At 31.4% G+C, this 13566-nt stretch overlaps 1 protein-coding gene across 1 annotated transcript in view; it reads right to left on the bottom strand.

Moving 5' to 3' along the window:
* LOC105333533 (D-beta-hydroxybutyrate dehydrogenase) overlaps positions 1-13566 on the bottom strand; it is a 359470-nt gene that overhangs the window by 117733 nt on the left and 228171 nt on the right. The window lies entirely within an intron of this gene.

Here is a 13566-nt window from a genome sequence, read left to right as displayed (position 1 = left end):
CAGAATTCAAAGCGCAACTTAGATATTATGTTTAAAAATTAGTCTGATGTCATTAAAACACGATTTGATTAAATTTAAAATTTTCAAAATATTTAAAATCATCCAATCAATTCGACAAAGATATCATTAGACGCAGAATTCAAAACGCAACTTAAATATCATGTTCAAAAATTTTTATGATCTCATTTAAACACGATTTAATTAAATTTAAATTTTTTAAATTTTTTTAAATTCATCCCATCAATTCGAGAAAGATGTCATTGGACGCAAAATTCAAAGCGCAACTTAGATATTATGTTTAAGAACTAGTCTGATGTCATTTAAACACGATTTGATTAAATTTAAAATTTTCAAAAAATTTAAAAATCATCCAATCAATTCGACAAAGATGTCATTAGACGCAGAATTCTAAGCACAACTTAGATATCATGTTTTAAAATTAGGCTGAAGTCATTTTAACGCGATTTAAATGAGTTTAAAATTTTTAAAAAATTTAAAATTCATTCAATTTATTCGATAAAAATTTCATCAGACGCAGATTTGTAAGCGCAACTTAGATATTAAGTTTTAAAATTAGTCTGAGGTCATTTTAATGCAATTTAAATGAGTTTAAAATTTTTTAAAAATTTAAAACTCATCCAATCATTTCGACAAAAATGTCATTAGACGCAAAATTCTAAGCACATCTTAGATATCATGTTTTAAAATTAGGCTGAGGTCATTTTAACGCGATTTAAGTGAGTTTAAAATTTTTTAAAAATTTAAAATTCATTCAATTTATTCGAGAAAGATGTCATCAGACGCAGAATTGTAAGCGAAACTTAGATATTATGTTTTAAAATTAGTCTGAGGTCATTTTAATGCAATTTAAATGAGTTTAAAATTTTTTAACAATTTAAAATTCATCCAATCAATTCGAGAAAGATGTCATCACACTTAAAATTGTAAGCGTAACCTAAATATTATGTTTTGAAATTAGTCTGAAGTCATTTAAACACGATTTAATTAAATTTAAAATTTTCAAAAATTTTAAAAATCATCCAATCAATTCGAGAAAGATGTCATTAGAGGCATAATTGTCAGCACAACTTCAATATTACATTTAAAAATTAGTCTCAGGTCAATTTATTAAGATTTAATTAAATTTAAATTTTTTTAAAAATTTATAATTTATCCAATCAATTCGAAAAAGATGTCATCAGACGCAGAATTGTAAGTGCAACTTGGATATTATGTTTTAAAATTAGTCTGAGATCATTTTAACACGATTTAATTAAATTTTAAATTTTTAAAAAAGTTAAATTTCATACAATTAATTCGATAAAAATTTCATTGGACAAAAAATTGTAAGCGCAACTTAGATATTAAGTTTTAAAATTAGTCTGAGGTCATTTTAATGCAATTTAAATGAGTTTAAATTTTTTTAAAAATTTAAAACTCATCCAATCATTTCGACAAAAATGTCATTAGACGCGAAATTCTAAGCACATCTTAGATATCATGTTTTAAAATTAGGCTGAGGTCATTTTAACGCGATTTAAGTGAGTTTAAAAATTTTTAAAAATTTAAAATTCATTCAATTTATTCGAGAAAGATGTCATCAGACGCAGAATTGTAAGCGAAACTTAGATATTATGTTTTAAAATTAGTCTGAGGTCATTTTAATGCAATTTAAATGAGTTTAAAATTTTTTAACAATTTAAAATTCATCCAATCAATTCGAGAAAGATGTCATCACACTTAAAATTGTAAGCGTAACCTAAATATTATGTTTTGAAATTAGTCTGAAGTCATTTAAACACGATTTAATTAAATTTAAAATTTTCAAAAATTTTAAAAATCATCCAATCAATTCGAGAAAGATGTCATTAGAGGCATAATTGTCAGCACAACTTCAATATTACATTTAAAAATTAGTCTCAGGTCAATTTATTAAGATTTAATTAAATTTAAATTTTTTTAAAAATTTATAATTTATCCATTCAATTCGAAAAAGATGTCATCAGACGCAGAATTGTAAGTGCAACTTGGATATTATGTTTTAAAATTAGTCTGAGATCATTTTAACACGATTTAATTAAATTTTAAATTTTTAAAAAAGTTAAATTTCATACAATTAATTCGATAAAAATTTCATTGGACAAAAAATTGTAAGCGCAACTTAGATATTATGTTTTAAAATTAGTCTGAGGTCATTTTATAACGATTTAATTAAATTTAAAATTTTCAAAAAAATTTAAATTTCATCCCATCAATTGGAAAAAGATTTTATTAGACGTAGAATTAAAATGCAACTTAGATATTATGTTTTAAAATTAGTCTGAGGTCATTATAACACATTTAATATGAGTTTTAAAATTTAGCTTCCCTACTCGGAATTTCCAGACAATGATTTTTCTCGTGATGCTAGTCTATCATGTCCTCTATCATTCCTGAAATTTTCAGCTTTCTATCTTTTCTCGCTTTAAAATAGATGTGTGGACAATGAAAACTCATCGAAAGTGTGTTCTATATCTTGACCCCGGCTAGCTTCCGTACTCGGAATTTCCGGACAATGATTTTCCTCCGGAGGCTATACGATCATGTCCTCTATCATTCCTGAAAATGTCAGCTTTTTATCTTTGGACGTTTTTGAGGAGATGCGTGGACAAGACGATTTCGTCAAAAACGTGTCCTATATTTTGACCCCAGCTAGCTTCCGTACTCGGAATTTCCGGACAATGATTTTCCTCGTGCGGCTAGACCTTCATGTCCTCTATCATTCCTAAAAATTTCAGCTTTCTATCTTTGGACGTTTTTGAGGAGATGCGTGGACAAGACGTTTTCGTCAAAAACGTGTCCTATATTTTGACCCCAGCTAGCTTCCGTACTCGGAATTTCCGGACAATGATTTTCCTCGTGAGGCTAGACGTTCATGTCCTCTATCATTCCTAAAAATTTCAGCTTTCTATCTTTGCTCGTTTTTGAGGAGATACGTGGACAAGAACTTTTTAAAAAATGACAAAATGGCGGATAAGTCCGAACCGGAAGTGATTTTTACAAAATAAAAAAAAGCGTATCAAGTTTATGTAATAATAGATCGATGCTGAAAATTTGACCAAAATTGGACCACCCTTCTCCGAGAAATCTTCTGCACAAAAATTGTAAAGAAAAGAAAAAGAAAAAAAACTAGAGCAAAGCTCGTTGCAAAGCAACGAGTGGGTTTTCCGCTAATGTCGAAAGCAACGCTAGAAGTACGTCTAAGAAGCAGAGTTCTTTATCTAGTAACAAAGAAACCTAAGTACAAAAAGATAAAAAAAATTGAATGATTCTTGGTACAACTTAACATAATCCGAATGTTTTTAAGTACGACTTAACCAAAAACCCTTAACCATTTCAAGAACGACTTAACAAAAAAAACCAATGTGTTTAAGTACGACTTAACAAATTTGACTTCATTTTAGTACAAGTTTACTTTACCTTGAACTAACATCTTTTTTCTTAACCCAGAATGCAAAATTAAAATTTACGTAAAAAATCAATTTTGTTTAAAACATAATTCTGAGCAACTTTTTCTCTTCACTGCTTTTCAAAGGGTTGACCTTTCGTACTGTGTGCTCGTTGCGTCATTAATTGTCAGAAACTTATCGATGTAAAGTTTACTTTACTGTACCTCTGTGAATATTTTCTATGTAAAATTACTATGAACCAGACAACATTGAAATGGTGAACATTTCAAAGGGCCCCGCTTATGTAATTTCAGAGAATTCTGCTTTGACCTTGAGCTATAACTTGAAATTTTTCCAGCTGGCATAGAACTTTTAATTCAATTTCATTCCTCCTAACATACATGCATTTTTGTTCAATCTGACCAAGATTAAGCATATTTGGAAAATAATCTACTGTCTAAAACTAATTTTAAAAAGATCTGCTATGACCTTCCAGGGCTCTACATTAACTTTTTTTCCTACTTGTCCATTCGGACAAGTGACCAAAACATTTACTTGTCCGAACTTCAACTTCACTTGTCCGAAAAATTTTCAATATTAAAGATCAAATATTGTCAACTTGAGAACTACAGTACTCTATTACTAAAATAAAATCATTTATTGATTAATACTCTAGCTATAATTAATAACCTGACTTTTTAAATGGAAACTTAAAGTGTCTTTCCTATAATTATGTACATGTATTTGTTCTATATAACATTAAACATGATTTGTCAGCTGTAGCTTTGTCATGGCAAATTACAAGACATCTTAAATTTAGCATCAGGTTTAAAAATACATGTAACTGTTATATTGATTTCTCAGCTGTTTTTTAAACTAAACATGGAATGTCATCATAGTCTATCAATGATGAATGAAACCTAAAATAAGTTACATTTCTTTCCATAATCCTTTATCTTTGCTACCTTTTCTTCCTTTCTTTTTCTTAACATATGTGTTTGGTACTTTGTAAGAACTAAGATCCACACCTTGAAAGTTGTTTGAAATTAGTGAACTTCAATCCCGATCAAGAGTAACTCAATTGCATTGCAATTTGATGTCGGGATCGAAATTCAAAATAACTAATCGATAAACTTATAACGAGACTACAGATAAACTTATCACAAAACTTTCTTTTCTTTTTTAAATGTTGGAGACTTCTTACTATAAAAAATGCACTTGTCCAGTCGGACAAGTGGCCAGCAATATTCACTTGTCCGCATATTTTTTTAACTGGTACCGGACAAGCGGACAAGCGTTAATGTCGAGCCCTGCCTTCACATTGACAGACTTGGTTCAAGGTCACTGCACGCCATTAACCAATAAACTCTGTAAAGGTAAAATATTAGCCAAATTGGGGCTAAAAGGAGAGTATATCTATGCTCTTAAAATATGGATTTTTGTGTGATCTGATATGACCTTGACTCTTCATCTACAAATATCATTCGAGGTCATTGCATATATTTTGATCAAAGGCATCATGTGGGTGAAGTATGAGGCTGAATGGAGCAAAGGGAGAGAAGATATACTCCGGACAAGGATTTGTAAAAATATAATTCTGCTATGACCTTCACAGTTTCTTTTCACTGAAAATAGGTTCAAGGTCACTACACACCCTTTCACCCTTTACTCAAACGCTCTGCTTATGTGAAGTCTGAGCCAAATAAGGGTTAGTAGAAATTATATATGCTCTCAAAAAAGGATTTTTGCATGATCCGATATGATCTTCACCCTTTACCTAGAAATTTCATGCAAGGTCACTGCACATCGTTTAACCATAGAGACACTCTGTGAGTATTAGCCAGATTGGACCAAAGGGAAAAAAGATATGCCCCAGACAAGGATTTTATATATATAATTCTGCTATGACCTTAACCTTATACCTAAAAACATGGTTCAAGGTCACTGCACATCCTTCAACCAAAGGAACCCTGTGGATGAGGTATGAGCCAGATTGGGCCAAGGGGAGAGAAGCTATGCTCCTGTCAAGCCATCTCGGATGGACAGACGGACAAATTGATCACTAGAAGGCGCCCGCATAAACATGCCTTTTTATCTAATTTAAAAAAGTATCCATGCTATCTGCCCATGGTGAATAGTCATCAATATTTACAATATTTAACCAAAAAATAGCTTTTAAAAATATTTGAAAAGGTAAAAATTGTAAAAACCCCAGCGGGATTCGAACTCATGACTTACAGGTTCCTAGTAACCCTCTAACCCACTGTGCTAAGGAGTTATGTGACCATTTTTGAAAAGAAACTACATGTACTTATATAATTACACTTTATTTTATTGTTTATTTCGATAAACAATACGTCACAACATGGAAGTGTCCCATATCACCTTAAACTCGGAACACCTCTGACCTAATAAGATCGCATCATTAAATAAAAAGTTTGATTTAACTCTAATTTGTTTATCATCAAGAAATTGTGCATCGCTGACAAATAAAGTTTTCTTCTGTATAATGAAATACCAATTAACTGACTATTCGGACAATAGCAAGTTTATTGTCCCACTCCACAGCAACTATTTCCCTTGGCTTTGCCTCATTAAATAGTTGCTGTCTTTGGGGACAATAAACTTGCTATTGTCCTCATACCCAGTAAATACTAAATAGGCATATAATATCCCATCCACCTACATTTCATGTTATATAACCTCCCGTTTGTAACCTTCAATTTCACTGTAAAGTCAACATATCTGTCATAGCCGCAAGTTTCACAATTTATTTCTGCTTCTCATGTACTTAAAATCAGGGGCCTTAATATTGCTTACCAATTCCAACAAGAGACATCCCTCTAACTATTGATAATCATTAAAATTCATTTCATGAATCTACGCAACAATGATAAACCTTCAAGTACAGTCACTCTCAATTTTACAAAAATATTGACGGTACTTTATCCGTAACTGTTCCTTGTACCTTTAACTTAGTACACTAACATTTTTATGAAAAGACTAAGAAAGCTAATGCAATTCTGAGAAAAAGAATACCACATATTGCCAATTCCATTGAGGTTTAATAAAAATATGGCCATTTAAGTGAACCCACCATTTCCAATTTCCTTTAGTAAACACAGATTTACAGGGTTCTCCATAGTAAAACATCTTTACCTGACCTTTTAGAGGTCAACTTTTGTTCAACCACCTTTAAAAAGAAACCTTATTCAATACAACATACCCCTACATGATATAATCATGATAAAAGCTTCACATCACTTAGAAATACCCTTACATGTATACCCCCCACCCCCCAATCTTTTGATTTTCATAAAAAGTCATGGTTTGAAATGTTTTACCTAATTTTATGAAACGTGTGGCAATTTCCTTGAGTAATTTCTCACACATATGAAAACAATCATCAATGATTCTAAAATTTGATCTTTATTTGTTTATTGTATGATTTGTACCATTTTAATTAACAAATAGACAGCTGTCCTGCTTGTGATTTCTTGTTTTCATGAAAAAAGTAAGCTAACAATCATATTTAGTGAATATCTAATCTATTCTGATTTCTAGTCTCCTTCTAACCATGCTAAAACAGTAAGTTACAACCTACAAGTTAGACATCTGCCTTAAATTAAAATTAAATTCAAACACACCCAGGTAGCTAGAGACAGATCGAGTTGATTTCAATGAAAAATTTTCAAATTTGACATGTTTTTCTACTTTTTTTTATGCATATATACCTTAGAAAGGTAGAAATAGGTTGTTTCTTGTTCATTTCAAAAGTAATTATCATAGCAGATGTTATTTCAAAGTCAAATGTACATTTACATATCCTACATGTAATCTTAATGCAGACAATTAAATAGAGGGGGGGGGGGGATTTTTCAATTATGTAAACACATCTAAATATCTTTATGAAATAAAAAATAAAGGAAACATAATTGCATACTTTTATTGAAAAACAAATTTTCACAGCAATTATGAATTTCTTTATAAACAGCCTTAATTTTGTTTACATAATTTCTTATCAAACACAAACCACAACATGGCATGATGCTTTCTTCAAGTTCCATTATTGTTTATGCATTATCGGATTTAATTTGAATTACCGGTAAATAGTCTGTAGAACACAAAGGAATATGCATGTGGATAGAGGTGACAGGTTAATCTCAGGAGCTGACCCACAAGAATCAACAGGTACCGGTAAAAGCCATGTGGTAACAAGAGTCTGTTTTGAGCTGAAATAAAAAAAAAAAATAATTAGCTGTGTTTACATACATGTACTAGTAATAGCTGTGTTTACATTAACATATGCATAGTATTTCTGGAAAAAATACACTGACCATGCAGTGTAATAGGTATGACATATCCCAATACATGACATAACATTTAGGCAGTACAAGATCAAAAATTTGCATATCAAGTCATAATATAATATTAAAAAATTTTCATAGGTATAAACACTTATCAAATTGAGAGAGAGAGAGAGAGAGAGAGAGAGTTTGAGAGAGAGAGAGAGTTTATTACCGTACTTGTAGTGCAACAGTCAATATTTCAATTCGTAAATTACAAACGAATATTACCCACCGAACAGCGTCAAAGTACATGTACTGGTATTAGCTTCTGGTATACCATTTTTTATCAATTCTACTGTGTTTTTTTTTTTTGCAAATAAATTTAGCAAGGGTTTTTGCTTATTTTCTTATAAATTACATGTTTTAAAAACAATACTATGTGTAATAAGCATAAAACATGTATGATAAACTTAATGAAGAATTTTTAATAGATTATTTTTCACAGAATGTGGTACATTACATGTATGTCAATCTTTATAAAACTAGCGTATATTTCGTGCGCCATAAATTGCAAGTTTTTTGTAAATATCATTTACTTGCATGATAGGTATATATGGTCTAACCAAAATTTTCTTCACAAAGCTACAGCTGTATGTACCACATATATGTTTTGTCACAAGTATACATTTAAAAAAAAACAACCCCAAATTCCAACAGTTGAAATAAACTCAACTCATTCTCTGATAAGTTCATTGTGTTTTGTGCGTGCATATCTTATTTGTCTGCTGCAACAGCAGCCAATCAGCGGTAAGCTGAATCCACAAAAAGAAAGTTTGTGTTTTAGGAGCGGGTAAATTGTTTATGCGACACTGTCCAGAAAACCACACCAAATAATAACAGGAAACATAAATATTCACTTATATGTATTGTGTTGTAAAGTAAAGGTTTTTAACACTTATTGCATCTTGCAAAACATGTGATGACCCTTAATCATCTGTCATATATCTGATATACATGTATATGTAAAAGATGGGAGAAATAACGACGGAACAAACTGGGATTCGAACCTGGCCCTCTGAATCTCTAGTCAAGTGCTCTACCAACTGAGCTACATGTATCTGGCACCGGTATTCAAACCAGTCTGACCGTCACATTCCTTCCCCCTTAAATGATCTTCACCCTCGAAGATCACCCCTGGCAGGAGTTAACCTGTTAGTTCCAGGGGTTGGTCACAACACCAATATTGTAACAGGATGGGAGAAATAATGAAGGACCAAACCGGGATTTGAACCTGGGCCCCCTGAATCTCTAGTCAGGTGCTCTACCAACTGAGCTATCTGGCACTGGTATTCAAACCGGTCTGATCATCACATATATAAAGAATTATTTTAAACAATGTTGTTCAATAAAAAATAACACGCGCAACCTTCAGTTTTTGTCTGTAATTAATCAATATTGGCGTGCGATCAGTTCTCGCCGAGTACCATTTCTCATCAGTGCATTGTTACGTCATTTTATCAACACATAAAATTATATACGAAAATATGATGTTACAGTGCACCAGCGAGAAATGGTCCTCGACGAGAACTGCTCGCAGGCCAGTACTGCCAGTAGTCAGATTAAAAAAAGAGAATAAAAAATTACATTTAAAACATTAACAAGGACAATTTAAGTACACATCATAACTGCTAAACAAGAAAAATTATGTGAACTGGTAGAATAGTACGCATAGTTCTAACTTGTAACCTACATGTACAAGTACATGTACCGGGTACCCGTTGGTCTGCTAAACCTTTCTAATGATACAATGATTGGCATCATAAAGATATTAAAGTCATGTTTTAACTCTGAAGTATACAATTTTATTTACTTGAAGTTATGTCTACAGGATATTCATGACTACATTTGGAGTCTTCTGCACAAGAATATATGATATGTTTCTAATTAGACCCTGCTTTGAATTTTGAGTTGAAAATTCACAATCTGTTATTTTTTTAAATAGATAAATTCAGTTACCCTTTTCAGTCCCCCATGAACCTCGAGCGAGTCTAAACATCCATGAAACATGTAAAAATTACACGTTAGCCTAGTAAACAAACACACACCATAACAAAAACATTTAACAGTGTGCACGTACTTACATGTACATCTATACTATATACTAAATTTTAACTTTAACTTTTTTAAACTTTAAAAGGAGTAAAAGCCTCACCTTCTTCAGTAACATCCACATAAATCACACACTTTAATGTCCATCTTTTCCCCTTTATTACTCGTAGCTTATCAACGGCTGATCGTCGACAGAAGTGTGGCTGTCAGAATTTCCTCGTAAACGATTCACACGAGAAAAATATCCTCCTTAAACAAATATGTAGTATTGTTCCCTGTGCATGTTCATATGTTTCACAATAAATTGAAAATGCATTTGTACGTCGAAAGAATACACAACTTCTCTTCTGCATTACGGCTCTCTCTTTTCTACAATGCCGTTCGTTACCGTTTACATTCGGCGCGCGCGCGGGGGTTACAAACAGGGGCGCCCCGACAAATAGTTGCACATAGAACGTTAAAATAATGTGTGTTCATTGAATTCATAAATGATATAGATGAAAAAAATGAAATTGAATCACAACTATTTATCTAAGACGCAACACAACGTAATGCAGTATATGCCTGGGCCTTAAAGTGGCATTTGTTCGCTTGTGTGTCTAAGTAGACAAATTAACTCGTTCATGTAACGTTACGATTCACACATATTTGTTTTATGAAAAAAATAGGGCACAGAACTTTTTAAATTTGATACCAAATGACATTATTTAATATATTAACAATAACTGAATTAATTTTTTTTCATAAAATGATAACGATTTTTGCTATCAGAAAAATACGTGTATGAGCTGCTGACCCCTAATTATAGGGGCCAGCCCTTTTTTCTTAATTTTAAATGAAAGCTCTCGTTATTCTAAACAACTTTTGTTCTATATGTATTAACAAAATATTTTTAGTTTAAAGGTTATAATACAAAAAGCAACAAAATTTCAGCCCCGAAAAAATCTTAAACTTTGGCGACAAATAGCTCAAAAACTAACAAAGAAATTACCAAAATTTTCATGCCAGCAAAACTATAAAATGTTACCGACAATTTCGCCAAATTTCATGCATCTATCATCTGTAGTTCCCGAGATCAACTCTGGACAAAAGACCCCCCAATTTTCAATTAAAGGGCAATAACTCATAACCGGAAGTGAATTTTAAAAATTTGAAAAAAACGTCTAGAGATATTAATATCATCTACATACCCTGAAAGTTTCATAGCAATCAGACAAAAAATATTCGAGAAATCTCGTGCACAAAATTTGCGGGAAAAAAAAAAAAATAATAATAAGAAACAGTAGAATAACAGAAGGGTTTTCCGTTGAAAAACGGAAAACCCTAAAAAACCTGAAAAAGAAACATTACAATAATAGAAGGGTCTTCCGCTGAAGACGGAAGACCCTAATAAGAAACAGTAGAATAACAGAAGGGTTTTCCGTTGAAAAACGGAAAACCCTAATAAACGTTGTTTTTATACCAGAAACACCGTAGTGTCTGTGATCTGAAAGATAAGTGGGGAAAAAGTCTTTTTAAAGGGACATGCCCAATAAACAGAGAAAAACCAATTTCGTTTGTCTAATATTTTAGTGTAAATCTATTGATTTTTCTTTCCTTTAAAGTAAGTAAAAATTATTTAAAACTCAAGTGAAGTTAAAAAAGCCTCAAAATATTGCATATATATATATAACGCATTAACATACATGTCCAGTTATTTGTCCGGTAATATAAATAACTATACTAGCATTTAAATTTAGGTCGCCGATTGGATGATGCTGTTATGAGAGGTTACACATTTTACAATATACCAAAATGTACAATTGTTGCTACATGGGGAAAACGTATATGATTAATACGAAGAGATGCGCCTAAATATATCTTAAAAATTCATTAATCGTTATGATAATGGTGTTTTGTACGTTATTATCATTCACCTAATACATGTATATTTACGATGTATTGTGATTTTGCTAAGCACATTTTTCTCAATTTTATTTTAAAAATACCTTTTTATAAATGTTACACTGTTTAAAAAACTATCACTTTGCACGGTTAATAATTCATCTTCGTTCAAAGACAGTTATTGTTTACATTAAATCATTCGACGCGTGATATTGGTTTATTAATGTCATATATTTTCTTTCATATACTTCGTAGATAATTTGAGAGTACACACTTATTGTACAACAGGCTGTATGCATCCCTTGCAGAGCAAGATTATTTTATGAATAGTCACATACAGTGGACAATAATCTGAAATAATGTAATTATGTATAAGCAATTATAAAGTGTAGCTTTTTCCTGGTAGCTGATCATAAAAAAAACGCCATTGTTAAAATCGATCTGGTCGTCTGAGTTGTGTTATGTGTTCTTTGAAACTGATTTAAAAAGTGTTGATAATATTACTAGTTACCTCAATTTACATTTCCGCTTGACGTTTTTTTTTTCTCTTTCATCGGCATAAAATCCCTATCTAACTGTGTGATGTTATAAACTTGCATTGCAATGAACATACCTGAGAATATTACGTTGTTGATGTTTAACAACAACGTCTTATTTTAACCTTAACTAAATTAAAAAGAAGCATCGTCAATGTATATTTTGAAATTTAAAAACCATTGTTTTTAAAAATGTTTTATTTCTGCTTTAGTCTTACAAAAAAACCACATATCTCTTCATTGTATTTCCCGCACAAATTTGAACATTCCTTGCCTGCGCTGTGTCTAAAAAAGAGAAATAACATATTACCACAGAAAAATGGTGTCTAGTTATCTTATCTCTCTCTCTCTTCCTCTCTCTCTCTCAATGTTTTTCCCTAGAAAGGTAACAGTTTATATATCTTGTGTTTGTATTTTATATCGAATTGTGTAAAGCTAGTTTTAACTAATTCATAAATATATGGACAACCAAATCTTTGCTAAACAGTCTTCGGTATCTTACACTTTACAAAGTCAACTTGAAAGTAAAATGTTCGTTTAAATTACTCTGTAAATTATTTACCGTCTCATCATTTTCAAAGCAAGACCGCAAAGGAAGCCTCAGATTCGAAATGGTCAAGGGAACGGTGTAGCCGACTGTGATTCGAACTAGATGAACTCTAGACATAAATCCATTTAATACATCGACATTCCAATGTTCTTCTCCTGTGAATTGGTCATAATACTACAATGGGAAATAATTGTGTTAGTTAATGAAAAATATAACAATGTAGTTATATTTCGTAAGTTTTGAAAGAATTAAAACTAACCCACACTATCCTCTATAGAGCCAAGCCTACCCCCCCCCCCCCAAAAAAAAAAAAACAAAAAAAAAACAAAACAAAACAAGAAAAACAGGCAAACAAAAAAAAACCAACACCATAAACAAATGACCCCTTAACCCCACCCCCCCCCCCCCCACACAAAAAAAGAAAAAGACAGAAGCAATGCAAAAGACAAATGCGTTGATACATAATAATTTTAAATTTTCTTCTGTCAATAAGTAATTTTACTTTAATTAACATGTCGGATTTTTATGCTTTAGCGTTTGAAAAACTGGCAATGGTTGTGCGAAGCTTGATAACATATTTTTTTGCTTCTTTAATACATACACGTTGCATTATCATTTACAGTAGACTAAAACGTGTCACATTAATTATCTTCTTTCGAAAAAAAAATCCTTAAATTGTTAGGTTTTAAGTTGTTGTATTGATATAGTACCGTAAACTAATCTCCCATTTTGGAAAATTTACTTATCCTAGAAAAACTAATTTTTTAACG

Source organism: Magallana gigas, chromosome 1 (genome assembly GCF_963853765.1).
Source record: "Magallana gigas chromosome 1, xbMagGiga1.1, whole genome shotgun sequence".
Classification (NCBI taxonomy): Eukaryota; Metazoa; Mollusca; class Bivalvia; order Ostreida; family Ostreidae; genus Magallana; species Magallana gigas.
This window is presented reverse-complemented; position numbering and strand designations above follow the sequence as displayed.